Raw genomic sequence first — 26,570 nt, forward strand, 5'->3', positions numbered from 1 at the left:
CTCTGTCCTCATCCCTCCAGGTCGAAAATGACCCAGCCACCACCACCCTCTGGGTGCGGCCCTCCAGCCAATTGGTGACCCATCTGACTGTGTAGGCATGGACACCACAATCTCCTAATTTCTTAACAAGAATGGGGTGAGAGACAGTGTCAAAGGCCTTCCTAAAGTCCAGAAAGACTACGTCAAGCATGACACCTGCATCCAAGGATTTTGTGACCTAGTCGTAGAAGGCCACCAGGTTGGTCTGACAGGACCTGCCTCAAAATGAACCCATGCTGGTTGCCCCTAAGCATACACTCCCCTGCTTGCCCCTCGCAGATGTGCACCTGGATAATTTTCTCAAAGAGCTTCCCCAGGACCAAGATAAGACTAACAGGCCTATAATTTCCTGGGTCCTCCTTCCTCCCTTTTTTGAAAATGTGGACCACATTGGCCCTTTTCCAGTCCTCTGGCACCTTGCCAGAGCAGCATGAGTGCTCGTAAGCTGTGCCAGGGGTCCCGCAATGACCTCTGCTAATTCCCTCAGCACTCTGGGGTGGAGGTCATCAGGACCTGCTGATTTGAACACGTCCAGTCCCACCAGAAGTTCCCTGACTAGGTCCTCTCTGACCCTGGGCCTGGCTGTGCTTCCCCTAGGACCATCGGGGATCCTGGGGGCGGGAATGACCTGGTCCCTACTCAGAAAAATGGAGGCAAAGAAATTATTAAATAGGTTAGCTTTGTCATGTGGTGAGACCACCAGATTTCCTAGTGTGTCCTGCAGAGGCCCCACATTACCCGGAACCTTCTTTTTACTCCCTATGTATTTAAAACAGGATTTCTTGTTATTCTTGATCCAGGTTGCTAGTCCCAGTTCCATCTCCGCCTTGGCCTTCCTAACAGCCTCCCTACAATCCTGAGCAACAGAGGTATAGTCTTCCCTGGTGATGGCCCCTCACTTCTATTGGGTGTATGCCTCCTTCTTAGCTTTGAGATGTTCCTGGATGTTTCTGGTGAGCCATGGGGGCTTTTGAGCACTCTTGCCCTCTTTGATCTGTGTTGGGATTGCCACCCTTTGGGCTTGGAGGATCGTCTCCTTCAGGAACGACCACTCTTCTTGGACTCCCAACTCCCCACCCCTCTGGGGCCTCAGTGCCTCCCTGACTCATCTCCTTAGCTCAATGAAATCCACCCTCCTGAAGTCCCAGGGCTGTTGTCTTGCTGCAGGCCTTTGCCACCCTGAGCTGGATGGTGAATTCCAGTAGGGGATGATCACTATCGCCCAAGTGATCGAGCACCCGCAGTCCCCTCACCAGGTCGTCGTTTGTGGCCAGGACCAGATCTAACAAGGCGTTTCCCCTGGTGGGACTGTGCACCTCCTGGGTTAGATGGAGGTCCTGTAACTCAGCTAGGAACCTATGTAAGTGGTCAGACCTGGCTGGCTGCTCTTCCCAGTAGATGTCTGGATAGTTTAGGTCACCCATGATGACCACATCCTTTGACTTAACTACCTCCGCGAGCTGACCTGACCTGACCCATGATGACCACATTTCAGTGAGCCCCACTATGTCTGGGTTTGTGTTAGCTAGCAGGAGGGCAAATTTCTCCTGCTTGTTCTCCATACTACGAGCATTAGTGTAGAGGCATTTAAGGCCTCCTGAAGGTGTATGCACCACCCACCTAATCCCAGGACTATCTGGGCCCCTGTCTCTTACCTGGGTACTTCTTGTGATTGTCATCAGTCTTGGCTGGGCTGTTCTTGTGGGGGACACTTGGTTTGGTGTTCTGAGGCTCCCTCTAACCTCATCCTCCCCTTCCCCCAATAAACCTAGTTTAAAGCCCATTGGAAGAGATCAGCCAACCTGAAAGAGTTGCTTACCTTTGAGGGAGAGGTGAAGCCCATCCCACCCAAGCACGTCTCTTGTCTTGAAGTATGGGTCATGGTCCAAGAAGCCGAAGCCCGCCTCGAGACACCATTCCCAAAGGCACAAATTGACCTCTCTGATGCAGGTCTTATGGTGCCGTCCACATCTGCTCACTGGAAGGACCAATGAGAAGACCACCTGTGACCCCTGTCTCCTTCAGCTTGCCCCTCAGAGCATGGTAGTCCCTCATCAGATGATCTGGGCTTCTCCTGGCAATATCATTAGTGCCCACATGAGTTAGTACCATGGGGTAGTAATCAGTGGGCCAGATAATGGCAAGGATCACCTCTGTCACAGCCTGAATCCTTACTCCAGACAGACAGGAGACCTTGCGTGTCAAGGATCCTGGCAACAGATGGGACCCTCTGTACCTCTCAGGATGGAGTTCCCTCTGACGAGCACTCGGCGTCTCTTCTTTCGGGTCAACTTGCCTCCTTCAGTCTGTTCAGTGCATGGAGTGGCCTCCTCTCCTTCCTCCTCCAGTGTTGCCAGGGCCTCATACCTGTTCTCCAGCTGGACTGGGAGAACTGGTAGTGCACCGCTGTGAGCAGCCCTGGCTCTGGAGGGAACCTTCTCCCATTCTGCTGTGGAGGTCACCTCCTGAGGTGCTTCTCTCTTTGGTGCATGGCTCTGCAGGGAAAGGAAATACCCATCAATTTCATCCTCTGCTTCTCTGATCCCCCTCAGCCGACTAACATCCTCCTGGAGCTCCCTCACCTGTGCCTCCAAGGCCCTAAGATGGGCACCTGCAGGACAGGTGTGGGGTCCCCCGTTCCCTGCCCCCCCCCCGGCCCCTCTGGGCATCTCCTGCAGGCCAGTGGGCAGGATGACACCAGCTCCCCCGTGGGCTCCATCTTGGTGGAGGCCACAGAGGAGCCCTGGGAAGGTGGTGCCCCCCAGGCAGGGGCCCTTGCAGCACTCTGCGTCAACACCATTTAAATTTTTTTTTATCTTTTTTTTTATTATTATTATCCTCTTTTACTATCTGGCCCTGCCCACTGACTGTGTCTACAGTGCAACCCTCAGTCTTTCACCATCCTTCCTAACAGTTCCCCTGGCTGAGGCACACCTGCTCTGTCACAATTCACTATCAGGTATTTACTATCAAAGGAAACTCTCAAGCACCCTATCTGTGCCCTCCTCCATCCCCTCACAGCTACAACCCAAACCTCTGGTTGTCATCAAAACAAACATCAGCCCGGTGGCTATTGTAGCAGGCTTACCTTTTCAGACCTTGGGTTGAGTCCCAGGATCGAGGGTCTGCTGTTTGATTGGTGGAGCCCACCAACAATCTGGAGGCAGCACAGGGAAGCAATGCCCCACCCTTTTCCGAAGGAAGGGGGCAAGTTGCAGCTGGACCTGAATTGGAACTGTACCAGTCAGGTCTGGAGAACTTCAGGGGTGGAGCTCCTGAAAAGTATAAAAGGGGAGCATGCTCAGCAGGCTGGGGAGAGACGAGAAGGGATAGTGAGGAGAGAGGAGCTCCAGAGATGGCCGTCCTTGGGACCCTAATTGAGCTTCAGTGGCATGCAAATTGGTGCATGGGGATCGGGCTCTAGGAGCCACTTGAGGTGGCCTGAGCCTGCGAACCCAGCAAGCAGCTGGGCAGTTGGTGGGCAGATCAGCACACAGAGAGCTGTCCCTGGGAGCAGCTTGAGGCTGCTCAGGGCCAGCACAGTGTGCAGATTGGCACATGGAGGGCTGGCCCTAGGAGCAGCTCACAGCTCCTTGGGCCTCACCCGGTGCGCAGGTCGGCACATGGAGGATCACCTTGCAAGCAGCTCGCAGCTGCTCATGTTAGCCCCAGCCCTAGACCAAGTGACCAGAGCCCCGCAGTGTGGCTACACTTTTAACTAAAAGAGCCCTGGTGCCCAGAGCAGGGCCTGGGAAAGGGGAGAACTCCCGGTGTGAGACCAGGGAGTCAGAGCCTACAAGGGCTTGGCTCCCAAGACAGAGAGAGAGAGAGAGCTCTGGGTGCCCAGTGCAGGGCACCAGGCCATTGCAGACAGCCAAAGGTGCCACTGGGGAGAGGCTCCTGCAGATTCAGCCCCCAGGGGATGAGCCTTGACTACTCCAGAGAGGAAGTATGAGTTACTGGGGAAATGGGCCCCACAGGGGAGACTGACATGGGTGAGGAGGGTCTGCCTCCTCCATCCTCCACTGCAGGAGGGGCATGTCCACATCCCAGGGCCCTAAAGGGGAGGGCTTCGGGGAAACCCCTCAGGGAGGTGCTGAGCGCACTCCCTATTTTGAGGTCATCGTGTTAGGGGCTATATAGCTAGGGATATTCTTTAAGGTGGTTTATATGGTTTATTTGTTTTAATATCTCAATGTGTATATTGATATTGATATTTGTGAAGGCTTAAAGAAGTATTATGGTTACGTTACTTGGGATATTAATATCCCTATATGTTAATTGTGTTGTACAGGTTGTAAGTGTGATAAAGAAAAAGAAAATATAAATGACCAAGCACCAAGCATGAGAGTAAGTTGTGCTCGTGGCGTGGGGGAAGTAGTGGGTGCGGCCTGATAGCCGCGAGATTGGCGGTCCCGGGCTGATTGGCAGGGGGCGGGCGGATGCAGCCCGTTTAAAAGGAAAAGCGCGCGCACCAAAAAGCTGGGACCCACGCCATATCAGAGAGGCCTGATCACCCTCACCGGAGGTCCTGCATCCATGAAATCCCTTCCCCCCCAGACACCCCCATCACGACCGAATTAGAGCTCTCGAGTTAACAGCGAGTTTATTCTTGAAACTGCTGTAAAGGACACCACCTATACGAAAGTGTGAGTAAAGCATTTATTTGTTATACCGCCTCCTTGGTGTTTTCTGTTGATGGAGGGAGAGACAGGAGAAGGAGGAACAAGGCCCCATAACCCTTTCGTCCCCGGCCTGTTCGCGTAATACTTTTCTGGGTCCAACCACCCATCGTCAGCTTGGTCACGGCATCACAAACAGGATCCTCGGGGCAAAAGGGGAATGAAGGAGACGTTGACAGGCTAGTCAGGTATTGCCTGTGGGGGAACCATCACCGGCCCCCGACCACGGACGCTGATACTTTATGGGCCCACATGGCATACCATCAAGCTGGGCAAGACGGGAAGATAGGGGGCTATGTCTCCATCCACCCGACTGAGGGCAGCGGGGAGCCACTTAAAGAATGGGTCGTGTCCGGCCTCAGCCCCGCAGCCCTAGGATGCCTCCTTTCCAGCCCCGCGGTTCTTTACCACCCGCCCGACACAAAACCAGAGGCATTACCTAGCCGTGTCAAGCCTACAGGCACAGATGACCACACTCTTGCGGAAGAGTACACCAGGTGCATCCAGTACCTAAAGGAGGGGAGTGGCTGCGAAACCCCCCCCCGATAAATTCAGATGCCCCAACCTTGATCCCAGGGGCACTGAAAGTGAAATTCTAACGGCACTCCGTGAGAGTCTTGAGACTGATGGGCGGGACACCACAGGGTGGACAGGGCAAAAGTGGAATAAGGGAAAGATGATTAATATCCTGTTTCGCTCGGTGACCACCCTACTACAACACATGGCAAACCAAGCCAGCATGATAGATACGCTGACTAGGACGGCCGCGCAGCAGAGTGCCGCACAGCCCGAGCCACCGCTTAAAGATGGCGCCGCGGAGGAAGAAGAGGGAGTGGCCGAAAAGTTCCGGGCGGGAAACCCCGACACTAGCGAAACCCCGTCGGCCCTGCCCAAGGAACCGCCCCCGTTTAACACCCCACCGCAGCTATATTCCACCCTTCCCGCTGACATAGGCGCACCCATTCTTGATGCGAACCCCCTAGCCTTAGTGAAAACTGTCGTTGATGGCATGGGAACCCGCACCCTCACTACCTTCCGCACACGCACCAGAGGGGAACTCCAAGAGTTGGCAAAAGAGACCCGACTAAATCCGGGTGAAACACTGGTGATATGGTTGGGATGATTAATATTAGAACACGGGTCAGATTTAGTAGACCCTGAGGAGTGTACTACCCTAATGCGCCAACCCGCATGGAGTGGAGGAGTGTGTAGCGACACGACTCAAATACTACGCAACCGGGTTTGGCCAATCCCTCTGTGTGCTGCCGTGGTTCCAGCACTGCTAAGCCGAACTCATGCTTGGCATGCAGATCCACCCGATGACTCATCGCCCGCACAGCTCCTGTATGCAATAGCTGGAGCCAGTTACTTAACCTGGGACGCCGGACAGTATCCACTGACCCTGACTCCACACCAGGCAAACAGTATTTGGCCACATCACTGGTGTCATGATCCTGGCAAGGTCCTTGTGTCTGTGTCAGCAGTAGAAGCCTGTGTTGAAATTTACGGAGGTACAAATACACCCATGTTCCGCTTGTTATTACACCCACTGGTAGGGGGACCGATAGGGAACATCCTAAGTACCCTGGGAAAGCTCACCACAGTGCGGAAAACAAAACCCAAGCTCACCCCGCCAGCGGCAGTACAGGCGGTGGGAGCGTGGAAAGCACCGCCTAGAAAACCCCGAACTGATCGCTCGCCGCGCGGACAACCACCGAACCACACACCTGAGGAACACACCATGTTTGGCTTTCTGCTAAGCAAAAGCGGCCTGACAAAGAATCAGCTTCGTGGGTTAGGAGATGAGGGGCAAAGAACACTGGCGCTGAACTTAGGCTTTAAGTCTAGCGGGCAGGAGCCAGACAGAGAAAAAAACGAGTAGTGGCCGTCGACGCGGCCAGAGACGGCTGACCCCCCGATGATGAACGCCGGCACGCAACCTATAGTGTGAGCGCAACTGCAAATTCTACCCCTACCCCTACACGCTTTTTGCTAGATACGGGGGCCCAAGTAAACGTGTTGAAACCTGAAACGCCCCATGTCAAGACATCCAAAGTCATCTTTGTACAAGGGCTAAATGCCACGACATCTTCGCCCGTGGTCAAGTTTTGGATCAACAAAAGGGCCCTGTATGGAGTCTTAGGGGGCATAAACATCTTGGGCATCCCTGCAATAAAAGCATTGGCCTTAAAGAACGCCATATACCTAGCACTCCCGTTGACTGTGGCACCAGGCGAAAAACACCAGCCAATGCTAGCAAACCCTACACCCTGGTGGTATCAGCCAATCCCAACGCACACTGACCTGCAGCCCCAGATCCGAAACCTCTTGGCTGACCTGTGCAAGCGAGGGTGCATTCAGCCCAAAAAATCCTCCACCTACCTTTTGGCCGGATGGGGCATTCCCAAACCGGGAAAACCAACGGAAGCTCGTCTAGTGGTGGACTACCGACAAGCGAATCATCGCTGTAACCCGCTCCAAATGCCCGCTGCACAAACCGTCACAGACATCCTCAATGGTATAACCGAGATGCAGAGGGGCGGAGAGTGGTTTGCCACCACACTAGACTTAAAGGACATGTTTTATTCGATCCCTATAAATGACCTGCATGGGATCCTTAATATGTGCATAGACGGACAAATTGGAAGATTTGTCCACAAGGTTACCGCAACACACCAGCACTAGCAGCCACAGCGATGAATGGGACGATCGACAGCTTTGTTCGTCCCCGCCCAAAGACCGCAGATGTTCGCATCTGGACCTATGTCGATGACATTGTCATTATGGGGCACAATTGTGCCACGGTCTGCACCACCACTGTGGACCTAAAGGACCACCTGAGCAATCAAGGATGGACGGTAAACCCGGCCAAGTCCGTGAGCGAGCCATCCTCAAACATTAAGTTTTTGGGGACACGATTCACAGGACAATGGCAATCGGGGATGGCACACAATGCTGCCCCTGAGTTGTCCTCACTTTGACCGACCACACAGGCAGACTTTCAAGGCCTGCTAGGCCAGCTAAATTGGTTCCGCAATTTCATAATGCCATCACATTTAAAAATTATCCAACGGTTGCAACACCAAATTCGCAAGAAAACACGACGCAGAGTCCCATGGAGTGAGCGTGACCAAGCCGCGCTGGAAAAAGTCATGACAGAGGTTAAAGAGATGTGTCTGATCACACCCCCCGCCGGCAATCTTCTGGCAGTTCATGTGGGCTACACCACGGAGCATGTCTGGTTTACAGCCAGTGACGCTGAAACAGGAAACCTCGCGTACACTGGTCACCGCACACTCAAAAGCCACCAACATCGGTATGGTTGTCTAGGGAAAGCCATGGTCGCGGCTCAACTAGGAGAACACCTCGCAACGAGCCCAGGTGTACTTGTTGCACCCAGCGGCACCACACTGGGATTACTTAACCCCAGCAAAATCCACCCGGAGTATCAGGGCACGGCAAAAACTTGGAGCGCCCTAGTCCTTCGTCACCAGTATTACTGGTCGACATGGCAAGTCATTGACAGAGAAATGATTCCAGCCGCCAAAGAAGATGATCCCACTGTACTATTGTATGGGACCACATCCCCGGTGTGGATAGCTTCAGATGGTACATCCCGTGATGGCGGAGGATATGGATATTATTGTGACCCTGTCACGACTACGAGCTCCAAACGTCCCATCCAGGAGAGTCGGTCCAAGCATCTGAACTATGAGGCTTTCAACTAGCTCTTAAACACACCTACCGTCACCACGATGGGACGCTTCCGGTACCCATCATAGCCGTAGACTCAGAGTATACATACAGAATTGTCACCGGAATGGCACAAGCTACAGAACACACAACCATCTGGGGCGATGTCAAGGCCACTTTACTACGTTTCTCTGTTCGTCCCTTAATCAAGCACACGCGCTCTCACCGACCTGACACGGACCCCGTACATGCCGTCATAGATCAGCTACTGGCACATTGAGGACCCGTGAACCAAAAGGACATACCTCAGTTACACACCATTGACATCATAGACACCGACCCCTTCCTCGCTTGGCTCCACGAGCGTTGGGGACACCTTGGAGCAAAGAGGGCGCAAGCTCGCTGGAAGGAGCAAAGCGACGAAGGACCGAGCATAGAACAATGGAAAAGAATAATCCAAGCCTGCTCTGCCTGTGCATGAGAAAAACCAGTGCACCGCAAGCACCAAAAGGGCGCCTATGACCCGGCACACTTTGCTCCAGGTAAGGTGTGGCAAGTGGACCTGCTCGGGCCACTCCCAGGAGCCAAGCCACCAAACAAGGGGCTAATAATCGTAGACCTGGGAACCCGTCAAATCCTCGTCCTCCCCACGAGGAAGACCACCGCTCCCGTAATTCAAGGATGCCTACAGCTCGCTTTCGCCCATTGGCAAGTGCCCCACATCATACACTCTGATGGAGGACCACCTTTTAACTCCAAAGGCTTAGAGCGGTTCACGATAGAGCATAATGTTCAGTGGCATCACCGTCTACCCTATCACCCACAGTCCAATGGCGTCGTGGAGCACCAGATAGGACTATACAAGGAACAGTTAAGGCGAAAGGAAAATGGACCAAGTACAACAATGATGTACTAATTGCCATGAACGCCACTAAAGCTTTGTGGGATGAACACACCCCGGTGCCACGTCCGCCTTGGAAGCCATGTTACTCATCCCAAGAAACAGTGTGGCTAGCCATTCCCACAGCTACCAGCAAGCGCCCAACTCCAGCTCCCGATGTTGTACTTAAACCCGGCGAGTACCCGAATACCTATTTTGTCTCTCTTGAAGCAGTCTCACCCACACGCACCATCTTGGCCCACCATAATTGGCTAAGTCGACGTAGCACAGTTTAGTATACGTTACTAACGAACCCCAAGTTTTGTTTTCCAGCCTAAAATGGTATGAAGTCGTCGATGCATGACATGGTGTGAAACTCGTATTCGGGACAACTGTCACCATGAGTGAACCCATTGGCGACGACCCCGGCAAAAAACCGCTGTGCTGCATTTAGACAGACACGGTTGGATTACTGACTAACTATCTGACTTATTTATAAGTCTCGAGTGAAATTTTACACTTTTGATCCTTATTATGTATTTGTATTAGATGTTGTATTTTGTATGTTTCAATTTTGTATATATCCACTTACTCACTATGTTAGAGCTTGGCATTTCATCAAGGGGGCATGTGATAAAGAAAAAGAAAATATAAATGACCAAACGCCAAGCATGAGAGCAAGTTGTGCTTGTGGCGTGGGGGAAGTAGTGGGCGTGGCCTGATAGCCGAGAGATCGGCAGTCCCAGGCTGATTGGCAGGGGGCGGGCGGATGCAGCCCGTTTAAAAGGAAAAGCGCGCGCGCCAAAAAGCTGGGACCCACGCTATATCGGAGAGGCCTGATCACCCTCACCGGAGGTCTTGTGTCCATGAAATCCCTTCCCCCCAGACGCCCCCATCACAACCGAATTAGAGCTCTCGAGTTAACAACGAGTTTATTCTTGAAACTGCTGTAAAGGAAACCACCTATACGAAAGTGTGAGTAAAGCATTTATTTGTTATACTGCCTCCTTGGTGTTTTCTGTCAACGGAGGGAGAGACAGGAGAAGGAGGAACAAGGCCCCGTAACCCTTTCGTCCCCGGCCTGTTCACGTAATACTTTTCTGGGTCCAACCACCCATTATCAGGTTGGTCAGTAAGTTATTTGGTTCATATTTAGTATTATATGTGAATTGTGAAATATTATATATAGTATTATATGTTAAGCCTTGTAAACATTCTATGTTTTATATTAAGCATCTGTAGTTATTCTTGTAATAAATTGTACATAGTTAAGTATCTGGTTTTGGCCTAGCTCTATAGAGAGGGAAGGAAACCACTCTAGTAGCTGACCCCTTCCTCAGCCCCCTGCCTGACCACCACAATTGTCATTAGAGGACAGGGCACACCCCCTGGGTGTACCCGGGCTACAGTATGCAAACGAATCCCTTTCAAACCCAAGTTATTACATTCCCCTTCAGCTAGAGGTTTTCCCTGGCTGTATCTTTATCATCCAGTCCTCCCTAGGCACTAAGTGCGTTGCTCCCCACTGCTGCCTTGTACTGGAGCTCCCTCTCCTGCAGCGTCCTGCATCAGACTGCTCCCCCTCAGCTACTCTTACTGCATGGGAGGAGCTTATATGACTCAGAACACTTCTTCTTCTGATTGGTCCTTATCTCCCCGGGTCCAGTGTCATCAATGAGCTCATTACCTGCCAGCTCCTCTGCCTTTCACTCATTGTCAGAGTCCTAGTAACAGGAGCAGTGACTCCATCCTACAACAGACATGTAAAGTTCTTCAGGTTCCATCTCTACTTGAAGTACTTGGAGTCTGTCAGCAACAAACAAATATTCAGCTCCCTTCCAGCTAAATCATCTTAAAATGTGCTGGATTTGTGCTATTGAACCACTTCACAGCTATGGGCCTGGTGAGTATGGATTCCACTGTTTCTTGGAGGTTTCTAAGGACAGATGAATAGAAATTATTGAGCCTGGTAGACATTTGACTCCCCCTAGCTTCCAGTGTGTACTTCCTATGATCACCAGACCAGCAGGAGAGCTGTTCAGTTTCATACAAAATGGGTGACACCTTAATGGCTGGCAGCACTGTAGAGAAGGATCTGGGAATCTTCTATTTGAGCTGCTGCAAATGCACATGCTTGCATGTGTAGACACACCCTATGAGTCTTCAGTGTGATGCGGCTGCACAAAAGGCAAATGCAACTTTGAACTACATCAATAGAAACATTTGGTGCAAGAGACAGGAGGTGATAGTGCCTCTCTACTTGGCACTGGTTAGGTCACATCTGGAGTGCTATGTGCAGTTTTGGGTTCCAATTTTTAAAAGTACATGGAGAAGTTAGAGAGGGTCCAGAGGTAGGTGATAAAAATGATAAAGGCCTTGGAAAGCATGTCATACAAGGAGAAGCTGAAGCAGCTAGGCCTGTTCAGATTCCAGAAAAGGCACTTAAGAGGAGACATGACAGCAGTCTTCAAATACTTGAAGGGCTGGATAAAGAGGATGAAAAAACACCTCTTCTTTCTTGCTGTAGAGGGTAGGACATGGACCAGTGATTTGAAGATGCAGTAAAGTAGGTTTAGATTGTATATAAGGAAAAACTTCTTCATGGTTCATAGATTCATAGATGTTAGGGCTGGAAGGGACCTCAATAGATCATCGAGTCCAACCCCCTGCATAGGCAGGAAAGAGTGCTGGGTCTAGATGACCCCAGCTAGATACTCATCTAACCTCCTCTTGAAGACCCCCAGGGTAGGGGAGAGCACCACCTCCCTTGGGAGCCCGTTCCAGACCTTGGCCACTCGAACTGTGAAGAAGTTCTTCCTAATGTCCAATCTAATCTGCTCTCTGCTAGCTTATGGCCATTGTTTCTTGTAACCCCTGGGGGCACCTTGGTGAATAAATACTCACCAATTCCCTTCTGTGCCCCCATGATGAACTTATAGGCAGCCACAAGGTCGCCTCTCAACCTTCTCTTGCAGAGGCTGAAAAGGTCCAGTTTCTCTAGTCTCTCCTCGTAGGGCTTGGTCTGCAGGCCCTTGACCATATGAGTTGCCCTTCTCTGGACCCTCTCCAGGTTATCCGCATCCTTCTTGAAGTGTGGCGCCCAGAATTGCACGCAGTACTCCAACTGCAGTCTGACCAGCGCCCGATAGAGGGGAAGTATCACCTCCCTGGACCTATTCGTCATGCATCTGCTGATGCACGATAAAGTGCCATTGGCTTTTCTGATGGCTTCGTCATGCTGCCGACTCACATTCATCTTGGAGTCCACTAGGACTCCAAGATCCCTTTCCACTTCCGTGCCACCCAGCAGGTCATTCCCTAGGCTGTAGATGTGCTGGACATTTTTCCTCCCTAGGTGCAGCACTTTGCATTTCTCCTTGTTGAACTGCATTCTGTTGTCTTCTGCCCGTTTGTCCAACCTGTCCAGGTCTGCTTGCAGCTGTTCCCTGCCCTCCGGCGTGTCCACTTCTCCCCATAGCTTTGTGTCATCTGCAAACTTGGACAGAGTACATTTCACTCCCTCGTCCAAGTCGCTGATGAAGACATTAAAGAGTATCGGTCCAAGGACCGAGCCCTGCGGGACCCCACTGCCCACACCCTTCCAGGTTGAAGCCGACCCATCCACCACGACTCTCTGGGTGCGACCCTCCAGCCAATTCGCCACCCACTGGACTGTGTAGTCATCCAAGTCACAGCTTCTTAACTTGTTCACCAGTATGGGGTGGGATACCGTATCGAAGGCCTTCCTGAAGTCTAAGTATATGACATCCACCCCTCCTCCTGCGTCCAGGCGTTTCGTAACCTGGTCATAAAAAGAGACTAGATTGGTCAGGCACGATCTGCTTGCCACGAACCCGTGCTGGTTTCCCCTCAGCATAATTTGTCCTGCCGGGCTCTCGCATATGTGAGCCTTGATAAGTTTTTCAAAGACTTTGCCAAGGATGGAGGTGAGACTGACTGGCCTATAGTTGCCCGGGTCCTCCTTCCTCCCCTTCTTGAAAATGGGAACCACATTGGCCCTTTTCCAGTCCTCTGGGACTTGGCCCATGTGCCACGAGCGTTCAAATATTCCCGCCAGTGGCTGTGCAATGATGTCGGTCAGTGCCTTCAGCACCCTCGGATGGAGCTCATCCAGGCCTGCCGACTTAAAGGCATCCAGTTCTTCCAAGTGACTCTGCACCATCTCAGGGTCTACACATGGAAGGCTGGCACCTTGCTGCTGCCTCTCTACAACCCCAGTGAGAGACTTGTCGTGCCCCTCGCTTAGGAACACTGAGGCAAAGAACTCATTGAGGAGTTCAGCCTTGTCCCCCCTGTCCGTCACCAATTGTTTCTGCCCATTTAGCAGGGGTCCTATTCCTCCCTGGGTCTTCCTTTTACTCCCTATATATCTAAAAAACAATTTCTTGTTGTCCTTTACTTGGGATGCCATCCTCAGCTCCATGGTAGCTTTGGCCCTCACTGGTTAGAATCAGTGAGGCAGTGGTATAGAGTGCATGAGGAAGTTGGGAAATCTCTGTAACTGGAGGTATTCAAGAAGAGGTGGCATTGGTCTAGGATGATTTGTGTTGTACTATTTCCCATGCCTCTGGGTTTTGCTAGGTGTCAGGGTGTTTGATTTTTAATTTCTTTTTCTTCAACTTTTCCTCAGAGGCATTGGGTGTTTTCTGCAGCTAAAGCTGGGGATTGTGACTGGCATGTGCCAGTGCTTCTGCTGGGATTTAAACCCAGAGGTTCCTGGCTAGAGGGTCTTGCCCCTCTGCTCAGGGTCAGACTGATTGCCACATTTGGGGTCATGAAGGAATTTTACCTTATCGTCAGTTTGGTACAGACTGCGGGGTTTTTTGCCTTACTCTGTAGTAAGGGGGGGGGGGGGGGGGGGTTCTTCCTTGGATCTCTTGAGCAATTTTTAATATTTGCAGCAGCAAACCACTGGACATCATGGTTCCCCTACTTTACCTGTGGCAGATCAGGGTGTTATGTCTTGTGTCAGGGTTGACTGTGTAGTTTTGCTAATAGGTTAGACAGTGGTTTTGTATGGGTTGTTTTGGATAGGACTGATCTGGCCTCAGGCAGGGGGTTGGACTAGATGACCTCTAGAGGGTCCTCCAAACACTACTTTTCTATGACTCCGAGTCTATGATATCCCTAGCATTCTGAGAGGGTACAGGGAATAGATGCCTGCCATTTCACCCTGAAGTCTTTGAGCAGTGACATAAGGTATTAACTCTACTCCCTTGCTCACACTGGATAGTGTTCAATAAGCTGGCCATGCTTTCCAGCCCTTATGGACACCTTCGCCAGCTGATGTGCCACAGGATGGCAGCTCAATGCTCCAGAAGCCAGCCTTTGAAACCTACTTCCTTAAACTGTTTGGTTCTCTGCAAATCGGAGAGTCACAAGCCTGAAGAGAGAGAGATAAGGGACTCTATGGATATATCTTGCATCCATTAGCTAAGAGGAGTGGAGAATCTATCTAGGCTAGTGGTTCCCAACCTTTTTTTTTTCCGCGACCCACTGCTGGGAGTGAAGTGCGGTGGCCCAGGGGCAGGGGAGCTCCTGGCATGGGGCACTGCTCATCTTTTCTGTGCGGCACATTGCCTCCGCGACCCTCATTTGGGTTGTGACCCAGGGTTAGGAACTGCTGATCTACGCAATAGTAAAGATGTTTGAATGGAGAGCAGGGCACAGATAAGGGAGAAGAAACAGTTTAGGAACCATTGTATATACTCTAAGATCTAAATTTCTGTGGTTTGATTATAAGAGTCATGGCAGTGTAATCAGTCATAGACTGGGTGATAAGAACTATTCAATTAGGAAGACTGGAAGAGGTTTTATGGTAATACAGAGAGCTCTCATTGTAGAAAGGGTAAAACAAATTAAATGATGTCCGTACCATTTTCTTTTGATAGGTGAATGAATTCTATTAAATGTTGCTTCTCAAAATATAAAATATACACTGCTAAGTGGCCAATTAAATATGAGCTTCTGTCAAGAAAAATATGTGGGCACTGAGATGACTGTTAGATTTTTCTTAATAGGTTTTAGAAGCCTGTGGCTGCCATGTAGACTAACTTTTTTATTCTCTCTCCACAGGGAACAAAGGCAGCGTGGGCAGTTGCAAGGAAATTTCTCACACCCTTCCTACAATATACTACAAGATCAGGCTAGGAAGATGGTTCTGAATCAATGGTCAATTCCTTTCCTGGCCTCTTTTTGGAGATTGCCAGTTCTGGTAATGGTTTTGGTCATGATCCAAAACTGCAACAAACCTATTTCACAAATGCCAAAGGACTGTAAGACAGGAAGGCCACATCCACACAATACACTTGCTTTGCCAGGTAACAATGGAGCACCAGAAATGGTACAACCATGTCCATACAGTGCCAGGAGTAGGCTAAATGTCTTCATCACACAGCTCTCCTAAGAGTTAAAACAATGGCAAAGATGCATTTTCACAAAAATTTCATCCTCTAACTGCAATACTTTTACAGACGGACAGAAATTCATTTGATTGTTGTGAGTTGATTTATAATATTTGGGACCATGAAGTCCATTCATATAATTGATAATAACAGAACCCTGCCATCTCCAACTGAGAATATGACTCCTTTTCTAGACATACATCCTTGCATACCTTTAAGATAGAGTGATATTTGTGAAAGAGTGTAAGTGTGTGTGTATGTGTCTAACTCTCTTTCTAACAGGACGTAGGCAATTTTTTATTATTATATCCTATTCCTCTTCTTGCTTTGTTTCTTGTCTAGATTATCTAGCCAGTCAAAACAGTATAATATTAGTCACACCTTGGACATGTGTAAATTACTTCTATAAATTAAATTTTGATTAACTGTGTGTCAGAAAGGAGTAGTGGTGCTTAAAAATAACTTGAATCTGCAAAAGCAATTTATTTAAAGTAACATTTTTTAATACATCCTCTCAACATAATGTTCATGAAAACTGGTTTCTCACTGAAGTATTTTTGCACTAGGAAGATCTTCACATAAAGCAATACAGTATTAGCAATGATTATTATTAATCATACTACAAGACTAATATTCTACATATGAAGGTTTTTAAGTCTCTTAAATCTATACAAATACTCTTTGTATAAATGACAGAGTTTTGGATTGCTGATGCGAATGGAATACAGTATTATTTACAAGTAACTCACTTTTACTCTTTTTACAGTTTAATAACTCTAAAACAGAGTGTTTGGTTTACTTGTAGAATATAATGAATGACTAGTTTATCTTTAAAGAATCATATTATTGGTGTGGATAAGAGTGTTAGACTGAAATGGTGACTGTATACATTCATCTGATCTTCAGAGGATATATTTTTAAATACATTTATATCTAGAAGCTAGTATATGCCCATAAGTACCATGTTTGGTTTGAAATATTTTCATAAACTGACAATTTGAATGTAACTAGAGTCAGAATCATTATTACATTGACCCAGTTAACATGCACAGAATTCTTAGCATAGCCAAAAAGAGTTTTATATAAGAAAGTAGAAATTTGATCTGCTGTGCCCACAGTGAATTATTTCCATAACAATGAAGGTATTCAAATACATCAGTAACAGTGGTGTTTAAAGAGAAATTAAAGTATGAAGGCTTTTGTGGTGGGCCAGTAGGGGGTGCTCCTGCACTGAGCCACCCATTTACTGAGCCCAACCACCTTCCAGGCTCCAAGTGCCTCCCTGGGGGCACCTCATGTCTGGCTGAACCCCTTCCTGGAGCATACCCACCAACCTGGGGGTATAGCTGCCACCACCCAGGGACAGGCTTGATCCTGGCACTGTGCCCCCTGGGAAACACAGGCCTAGTAGCCCTTGAGGGTCTTGAGGGTACTTGACTCACTTCAAGAACATGGGGTGTTTCCCTCAGTCAGAAGCACAAGTAGCGGTCTCTCTTAGTCAGCCGAACCAAGGGGACCCCAAGGTATAATCTAGACCCATTCCCAGTAAGTCTCCCATACTAGGTACAAAGGAGAACTTTATTGGTTAGAAGGAGTAGGGTACAGAGTTGAGTGGTATCAGAAAAATCCCATAGAGCAAACAGGGTGGTTGGGGTAGCCTTTGATCACACATCTGAGTTACTGCAAGCTATATATCTAGTTAGATCTCAGGTAGCTTACTCACAAACATCATTCAGAGGCAGGTGAAGATTCCCTCTGGAGGCAGGCAATTTATTGATCATGAGTTTCAAGCAAGAGAGCAAGTTTCAGATGGTTCAGCTCTTCTCTCTCTCTGAGTTTTCACCATGGCTACTCCCCTCCTCCTGGGCAGTCCCTAACTTATATAGCCCTTATGACCTCATTTCCCTGGTCCAATGGAGGCCAGCACCTGTTCACTGCCAGCCAACCAATTTGAAATGCATCACTGGTTGCTGGTCAGACTGACAGAGTCTCTAGCCCCCTCCCAATCAGGATGGCATTGCTTAACAATAGGGAGCATAAGCCCCTTACCCAGGTATGTGATGCCAGTCACATAGGCAGAAGGAGTAGGTTTCCCCCCTTCCTCAGGAATGTATCCAACTCAGGTTATAACTCAGGGTTACCTAAAGAGCCCATATTAACCAAATTGTCATGCAGCAGATTTTTTGGGGAGAGACAGAGGTGGCATTCTGCCACAACTTTAATCCCCACACTAAATTTCCTTTGCTTTGTTACATTTAGGTTATAGTGGGTGTGTCTATACATGACTGTATGGCACCTTTGCTATTGTGCCATCATTTAGCACTTTCTTTTGGAAGTACTAAAAAGACAGCACAGTAACAGACTGTACTACTCCAGGCCAGCCATATGCAGTTATTTTTGGCTGTTACATTGCCATAGCAATGTGCTATAATGAGGGAGCACGTTGCTACGGCAATGTAGCGGTGGCATCACAGTTTTTGCCAATAGATGCTATGGTGCCATAGCATCTTGTGTAGACACACCCAGTGTAAACTTCATTTCAAAACATTGTCAGGTTTGATAGGACTTGTGTAGCTTTCTAAAGCCCTGTTCAGCCTAGTTAGACTAGGTTAATAACTAGATACAGAGCTCTTCCCTTCTCAGACTCTAGTTCAAATATAAGCAAATAGTAACCTATATGATACACATTTGTGAAATAAGTTAATCTTGTCCTTGTACCTGTCCACATAATAATAGCCATCTTCACAACTGGCACTAACTGGTAATACCTTTATTGACAGTCATTTTCATAGAAAAGTTAAAACATAAACACTAAGGTCAGTGATTCTCTCCTATCTAGAAATCTTTTCAGTTTGGGATCAAAGAACTATGGCAGATCAGTTTAGGGAAGTGTATCTCTTCAAGCTGAACTCTGATCTTCAGTGCTAACATCATAAATCTCTACTATTTGAGCTAAGAAGAGCTCTGTTAATGGCTGTAGGTTGTTATCTGCTGCCAAAGATCTGCCAATAAAAAGGGGGGGGGGGGGACAACATATACTGAAGTGCAGTAGGTTACATATGAAAAACATAAGATCCAGAGGACTTTGTTAGAAATATATATAAAAGAAGGCAGGTAAAAGGAACATAATTTCAGATTTAGACAAAACAAAGGTAAAAGTAGCTCTTATTCTGGAATGTGTACATGAAGGAAATAGAATGTACTAAAGAGAAATCTTAATGTTATTAGGTTATAGTCCTACCAATGTTTAGAGTATCTAGATGGAACACAAGGGAACAGTATTCCCCACATTCATTCATTAACACTGGGCCTGTATTTGAATGAAAATTCTCAAAAGCCATTTTCTTGCAGCAATCTTCATTTATCATTTGGACCTATCACAAACTTGATGGACTATATAATAGTGGCACTCAAAGTAGATTAAATTTAATAACTTGCTGAAATTTCTGCAGTGGCAGAGGGTTACCCTAATGGCTTGTAAATGGCTGTATAGCTATAGTAATTATGCTATTTTTGACCACAGTAAATTGATTCTATTCATGAGTATACTCCTCCTTGGCCCTGTGTTAAAGATGCAGTTGAATAATCTTGGTCTCAGGTGGTTTATTCTATGCTTAAATATGCTGGCATTATAAATAGGCCCCATTTTCCATGAACTATGTGATAAGAAGAGGAATAAATCAATGGAAAAGATGCAAAAGAGCTGCTTATGCAGAATTGTACCTTTCCCCCTGGAGCTAACTCGGGCATGAGCTTCCCTGAAAAAAAAATTATACAGCCCATAGGTTCTGCATTTATTACACTTAACAGCTATTGCTTGGGGGAGACATTTGTTTTATAAGGAATGTTACCTGTACTTCACAGCCTCTAAGCTATTTGTATTTATAAGGAATTATTTAGTGGTTCAGTTTTTGCTCTGTAACCCTAGGCAACTAAACTGACCTGGGGAGCCTGAAGAAACTAGTGATTGAACAGAATCCATAGAGCTAGGGCCAGGGATTCCCACAGAACTAAACCACCGTGGGGCACCTAAAATCAGTTTCTCGTCTCTGCCTTCACTTCTTCTTCCCGCTGCAGTCTACCAAATTGCTGCTATTGAATTCATGTACCTTTGGATCTCTGGTCTGGCTTCCTTTCCTTACCACATGAAGTTGAAACGTCTCACTCTTACCAGCTAGATAACCCTCCACATGTACAGCTCTAGAATTCTGAAAAGGGGAGTGCACATGGTAAAGTGCATCATCACATATAACACAACACATATTTTTCTCCAGTTGAAAAGAAACGAGAAGCTTGACTAATATGTTAGGGGCCTAGGGCTGTATTGTTGAGTTTAAGATTGCAATAAAACCAATATAACATCATTGGAATGAGCTAAAAAAAAAATCTGTAGGGCTGAGAAATAGGAGCTTCATTACCAAGAGCAGCTAACAGACAGCAGAATTAAAGGGTTGCCCCTGACCCTCCCCTATTCTGGTAATTTAGTGCACCATGTTGTCCTACATTTCTTAAATATTTTTTCATGCAAACTGAAATGTGTTTAACCCTTATTGCTTCTAATCTACATAGGAACAAAATTTTAGCTAGAATAAATTTGCATAGTCCTACAGGCTGCAGTTCACCAGCTAGACATCTGGCTTCTATCTTCTGAAAAGTCCTGGTGTATTTTGTTTGATGGATGGAATAATAAATGACTGGTGACTACTTATGAATACTTTAATCTACTGTGATATTTACTGTACAATTATATTGGCAGAGTTTCATGGGAGGCTTTTGGAAACAAACAGGAAAGCCAAATAATGACTCCACCTGACATCCCTCAACTAATCCTTGAGAAAGAATATACTACAAAAAAATAAGAGCCATTCACTTTGAAGCCCTAGTTTTAGCCTCCCTGCTGGGATTTCTGAACAGGTTCTTCCAGGAACATTTGTGGAAGTTGTAAGAGGAGGGATGGATGCTTCCCCGAGGAGATATGCTTCCCCAAGGAAAGGCAGAGATTTGAAACTGTGAGCCCACAGCCTTTAAAGCTGAGGTGTGGATGAAGTTTCTGTCGTAAGAATGTTTAGACCATAAGTAGAAGAGAAATGCACATACAGTTTTGTATGGTTTCTGGGTTTATTTTTAACTAGTTCTCTTTTTTTTTTTTATTTTATAATCGAACAAAGTAAATATTGTGTATTTGGTTACAAAAAAATTAAGGAACCTAATTGAAGGGACGGAGTTTTTCATTTCAAAGTCAGGCCTTTGAATGAGCTCAGCACAGAATCTTCTGCTTCCAAAAATGCAGGTTAATTCAGTCATAAAGAGATTGCAACCCCCTAACCTACAGACTAGGATAAAAAATAAACTTTCAACATCTTCATGGCAAAGTCTTATTTAATGAGGATCAGAATTCTCTTTTTAAAGACTTGGGGAACTAAATATCAGTGTCCTTATAAAGAACAGATTCTAGTGCTTTAATAGCATTTTTGCTTTATCCTTCAAGTTGAGCAGCAGCATTTTGACAGCATTCTGGTATTTGTCTCTGCTTTCTTCCCGTGATAGAATCATTAGGTGTGTTTAGCCACAAAACTTCTGACAGTCCTTTTTTGCTAGGAAAGCTGTTAGTAAAATTGCCTAACTGCTGGCTTGGTTGATATCCAAGAATTGTGAGACTAGAAGCCTGCACCTGGCTGTTCATTTACATTGTGGGAGCGCCTGAATCATTCCTTCTCTTTTATGAATTGTTCTGAAGCCTGTGTGCTTTTCTCCATTTTGGTATCTTGCCTCCTGACAGCTATGTTAGTCCAAGACACTGATTCAGCTGAACTGTCTCATCTCTTCCCCAGATAATTCCTAAGTGCAGTGAAAGTTTTGGATGTTCTATTGCCCTACATAATTGTGTCCAGTCTTCTCCATGTTTTGTTAGCAGCTATTAAACACTTCAGCAAAAACAGCCTGACTGTATGCCTGCTGGAAGTTACATCTTAGAAAAATCCCTTCTGCTAATAGAACTACAAAGAAAATGGCTGAGAATTAGTATTTGTAGATAAGGGAGTTTGGCAAATAACATACAGCAAATATCTTACTCTCTGATGTTAACCAGTATATTAACAGGGTAACTTCTCTGCCAAAACTCCTCTTAATATTCTGCAACCATATTAACTGAATGGCACTGAAACTTATCAGACAATAGATTCAATTAACAATCTCTTCCTGCTCCCTCATATTATAAATATCAAGCTTTACCTCAGGAATTAGAATTTCCTTGCTGAAGATGACCAAGAAGATCTATTCAGAAGGCAGATTATCTCACATCTCCTTATCCTGGCAGTGTTACAACTTTCTCTGAAGCATCTCGTTTTAACTACTGTTAGAGACTAGTTACTGGACTTTGGATGTGACTCAGTCCAGCATTTCCTATGTTTGTAAAGAGTGGCTCTTACACTTTTACAATTTGTATTGCTATCATTATTTTAGAAGAACAGTGTTTTAGTTGGTCTTTGTTTCTTTCCCAGATTTAAATAGCTGTTGTTAGTCCAGTTGCAGTTCATATCTGATGATATAAACCAAGTTGGGAAGGATGAACTGTTACTGGAAAATTGGGGGTGGAAAGAATTACTTTTTAATGCAGAAACAACCATGACTGATGTGGTACACAGAAATGAACTTTTGAACATATGTCATTAACTGTGATTGTTCTTCCTCCTGAAAAACCCAGGTGTGCTACTACTACCGCAAATGAATAATGCTTTTAATTACAGGTGTGCCCAGAAGAATCACAATAGTTATGGTTGTCTGAATATATTTATAAAAGACTTTGTGAATTTACAGCTAGTATTCATGAGTTTACAGGGATTTATTAGAGTTTAGGCACAAAGTCTAGAATTTATTAGATCTCATCTCTCCCTTCTGGTCATTATTTTACAACTAATCATTTTCAATTTGTGCAAACAAAAATGGAAGCTGATTTATTTCAGATCCTCCTCCCCCCGCCCTTCAGCTTTTAGGGAAATAAAAGCATTGGTTTATAAAACTAAGCTTAGGACATGTCTTGAAGGCAAGTCCATGGCAATAGAGGTTTAGCCTAATGGCTGACCCAGTTTGTCAGTAGGAGGCCTGGGTCTTATTTCTGACTCCTGCAACAGCCTGTTGTTCCCATCTATAACGTGGGTGCAACTAACCCAAATCACCTCACAGAGATGTTTAGTGGCTTGAGAGGAGTTTGTTAAAAGTGCCAATAGAAGCTAGGCTCCCTTTGAATGCATCTTAGAAAATCTCTAATTAATAGCTGTAAAGGATTTGGAGATACAGAATTATGCAAATAATTCATAACAAATAGCTTAATTGAAAAATTATTCCTCTCTGTTTATAAATTGTCTGTGAACAGATTAATTTTTCTGTTTCTTTCATTTTTCAAATTCACTTGCCAAATAACTGTGACTAGTACTTAGATTGTTGTCAAGTACGTTCTTCTAAATATTTAAAATTTCAGTGGATTTTCTTTATTTGACACACGTCATGTGGCATACTTCTATTCCCTAATGGAATGCACATGATTTTAAGTAGGCTTTCCAGTTCAAATACTTATGATTAGAAATTTGAAATTAATTTTCCCCAGTTCTCCTGTGGAAATAGCTTAGTATTCAGTCTCTCCACAAACATGCATGACTTTAAACTTATTTGTCCCTTTGTTTACAAGAATTGAATGAGGTGCATTTTGTATTCACAGAAAAATATATTTTAGCAGTAATTGTCCACCTTTATTCAGATAAAATATGCATCTGTAAACTGCTAGGATAACTAAGCACAAAAAAAAGCAGTGAAGATTAGCAGAAGTAGATCAACAAAATCAAGTTGCTATAAGAACATGTTCTCAAACCAATTTGTTGTTGTCCTAGGACCTCTTGTGTTCCAGCTACATGGATGTGAAAGGACTGTACAGCACATGAATGTTACATCTCATAAATTCTGCGTGCTTTCAAAACTGCAGGGGCCAGGTAAGCAAAGGCACTTCTGAGAGCTGTTCTATCTTATGCTAGTTGTGGAAGAGGCCCCCTGCAGTTCCTGCATAGGCAAGTTAAAAGCCCATTTCCATTTCCCATTCTGTCTAAGTGGGAGTGCAGCTGTAAATGCAAGTCTGTCCTGCTAAGGTTAACTCATTACCCCAGGTATTCTTCACCTTCTGAATGACCATCAGTCTTTCCTGTGGGTACTTGTCCAAAATGAGGAGTAAGTGAAGGAACTAATGCATTCTGTACCAGACCACATTGCTTCTTTACTCTTTAGTGATTTGCTCTTTTTGAACCCAATTGTATATGGTCGAGTTGATTACATTTACCTGTAATATTCAGAACACTTATTTAATCACAGGTTTACACAGTCCTGGATGTAATGAGTAGAATTTGCACCCTGGGCAAACCCTGCAGGAAAGCCAGGAAGTGGGAGAGGAAGGTGCTGCTGAGTGCCCAAGTGGAATGGGTTCCAAGAATGGGGGTTGAGAAGGCACAGGAGTCTAACCTGCACTGGAGAATCAAAAGCAGTCTGCAGCTGCTGCTATTGCTGCAACATGATCTGCCTGCCCCAGCTGTTGCTTCTACAAGAGCAGTGTAGTGTCCCTGCACCTTGCTTCTGTTGCAAGAGCAACGCCATGGAGCTGCTTCTCCTATCAGGGGGTGATTCTGGCACCCCAACTAAGCTGGCATCCTGCTCACCCAACCCAAGTTATGCTACTAGCCCTGGGAATTTGCAGGAATAAAAATCAGATCATAAGGAATACAAGTGCACTTTAACCTAAGTTATTCCAAGTTTACCATGAGCTGCTCCTTATCAGGCCAATATGTCAAGTGCCAAACACTCATTGGGCACATCTACATGTGCAATAATGCACGTTTTCTAATGCGCATTAAATTTAGTAACTCCAATGTGAGGTACTAAATTAATGCACGCTAGGCTGCACCAATGTGTAGTAGTACATTTGCATGCTTTTTTAGTGATGCTTAATGCACAGTAGGGCTGTGCGAAATGGTTAGTTTCTGTTTGGTTTCAGATTTGGCCATTTCAGAAGGACAATGATTCATTTCAGTGTTTCAGATCACTGTTCTGTTTCGATACGGCCAAATGTGTTTCAGAGTTTCGATGCTGTTTCGGTGATTCGGTCATAGGCTATAATGGAGAATCACTAAAATGCCTATAACTTTGTAATTAGTTGCCTGATTCAGATTAAAATTGCTGAGATGGTAGTCCCTTCTGAGCTCATGAAGACTACCAAAGCCAATGAGATAGGTGCAGGGTTTTCTGGGAAACTGTACCTCAAACTGTTCAAAGCAAAACTTGTATCACTTGCCGGCAGCAGCAGCATGCTGTCATCCCGTGTGCAGATCTGGGAGCCCACGCCCCCCAGGAAGGCTGCAGAGCTGTACCAGACTCATCCTGGGGGGGCGCAGGCCCCTGGATCTGCGTGCGGGATGACAGCAGGCTGCCACTGCTGGCTGGAACTGGTGCTTAGTGCAGCCCACACCAAGCTCTGGGAAGATTGGTGCTGCCGCTGGCCTCAACCAGCAGCAGCAGCATGCTGTCATCCTGCACACAAATCTGGGGGCCTGTGCCCCTCAAGAGGGCTGCGGGGCTGTGCCAGACTCCTCCCAGGGGGCATGGGATCAACATGCGTGTGGCATGACAGCAGGCTGATGTCCCTCCTCAAGAGCACTGGGATTGGAAGGGACCTCAGGGACAGATCACAGATACTGGCCAGCTACAGATGTCAGTATCAGAGCAGTCCTCCCCGCTCCAAGTCCTTCCCCCTCCCTCTTCTTAGTTTCTGTTTCCCTGCAAGCCTGGCTCCGAAACTCTGACATTTTCTGGAACGTTTTGCATGGTTCCTTTTTGTTTTGGAGATATTTTGGAGCCTTCCATTTCATTTCAGATTCAGTGTTTTGGGGCCAAAATGGGCCAAAACACCTCCAAAATGAAATGGCTGCCAAAGTTTTGCACAGCCCTAGTGCACAGTAGACTATTTTATTGTGCATTAGCATAATATCATGGTTTTTTACATGACACTTTAATGCACAGTAAAATAGTTTACTGCGCATTAAAGTGCATGTGTAGATGTGCACATTGAGAATACTTTACCCCAGTAAACCTTAAAGGTCTAGGCTTGCTACTATAGAAGTCAAAGGTCTGCAGTTGATTAGAGCTCACAGGGCCTTCAGCTGGCATAGTTCTGGATATATGCACTAACTTGAAGCTGGCTGTGCTGATTTTACACCAGTTGAGGCTCTCAGTTGCTATGTGCTTGCCATTTAAAAGCATTTCAGTGTCACTAAACCAATTCAAGCCAAATAAGCACAAATCAAGTAAAAAAACCCACAAGTTGCTGCATTCATGTATGGTTTGATGTGAACTTTGGAGGTAAAAACCCACATTTTTCTTTGAATTCTGTAATGCTTTAAAAAATCATAAGTCCACTTCTATTTGTCATTTTCAAAATGTTTTTATATCCATGGACTTCCTCCAGTGGCTAATTTAACACCTGCAAAGTCCCAGGGCTGTGTAAACTAGTGATTAAAATAGCTGCATTATGTTAAAAGACATGAGTTCATATCCTGTTTGAATGGCCAAGTTAAACAAGAGACAATTAAGATCAAACTGGCTTCTTGCTGTAGTCGCAAATGGATGGATGAAAGCTCTGGTTAGGGAGCATGGAATGTAGCCTGAGTTGTTTAATTTGGCTTTTGAATGGTTAGTGTGTTCCCAGCTTTGAAGATCTGAATGACTGAAATGATAACTTAATGAGCCAAAACATCATAGTTCAACTTACTTTTTTAAAGAGTGTGTGGATGAATTCCTTTAAAGATGCACAGCAAACTG

The 26,570-nt window shown here is 46.3% G+C and overlaps 2 long non-coding RNA genes across 2 annotated transcripts in view; one reads left to right on the forward strand and one right to left on the reverse strand.

Moving 5' to 3' along the window:
• LOC132245700 (uncharacterized) overlaps positions 1-26,570 on the forward strand; it is a 40,134-nt gene that overhangs the window by 2,924 nt on the left and 10,640 nt on the right. The window contains exon 2 of the long non-coding RNA XR_009457398.1: positions 23,603-23,701. This is a non-coding gene — a long non-coding RNA (uncharacterized LOC132245700). The remainder of the gene's footprint in view (positions 1-23,602; positions 23,702-26,570) is intronic.
• Positions 1,055-22,034, reverse strand: LOC132245699 (uncharacterized). Its single transcript, XR_009457397.1, has 3 exons — positions 21,951-22,034; positions 3,128-3,314; positions 1,055-2,534 (listed from the first exon to the last, which is right to left on the reverse strand). It is a non-coding gene; the product is annotated as an uncharacterized LOC132245699 (long non-coding RNA).

This window comes from Alligator mississippiensis, chromosome 1 (genome assembly GCF_030867095.1).
Source record: "Alligator mississippiensis isolate rAllMis1 chromosome 1, rAllMis1, whole genome shotgun sequence".
Classification (NCBI taxonomy): Eukaryota; Metazoa; Chordata; order Crocodylia; family Alligatoridae; genus Alligator; species Alligator mississippiensis.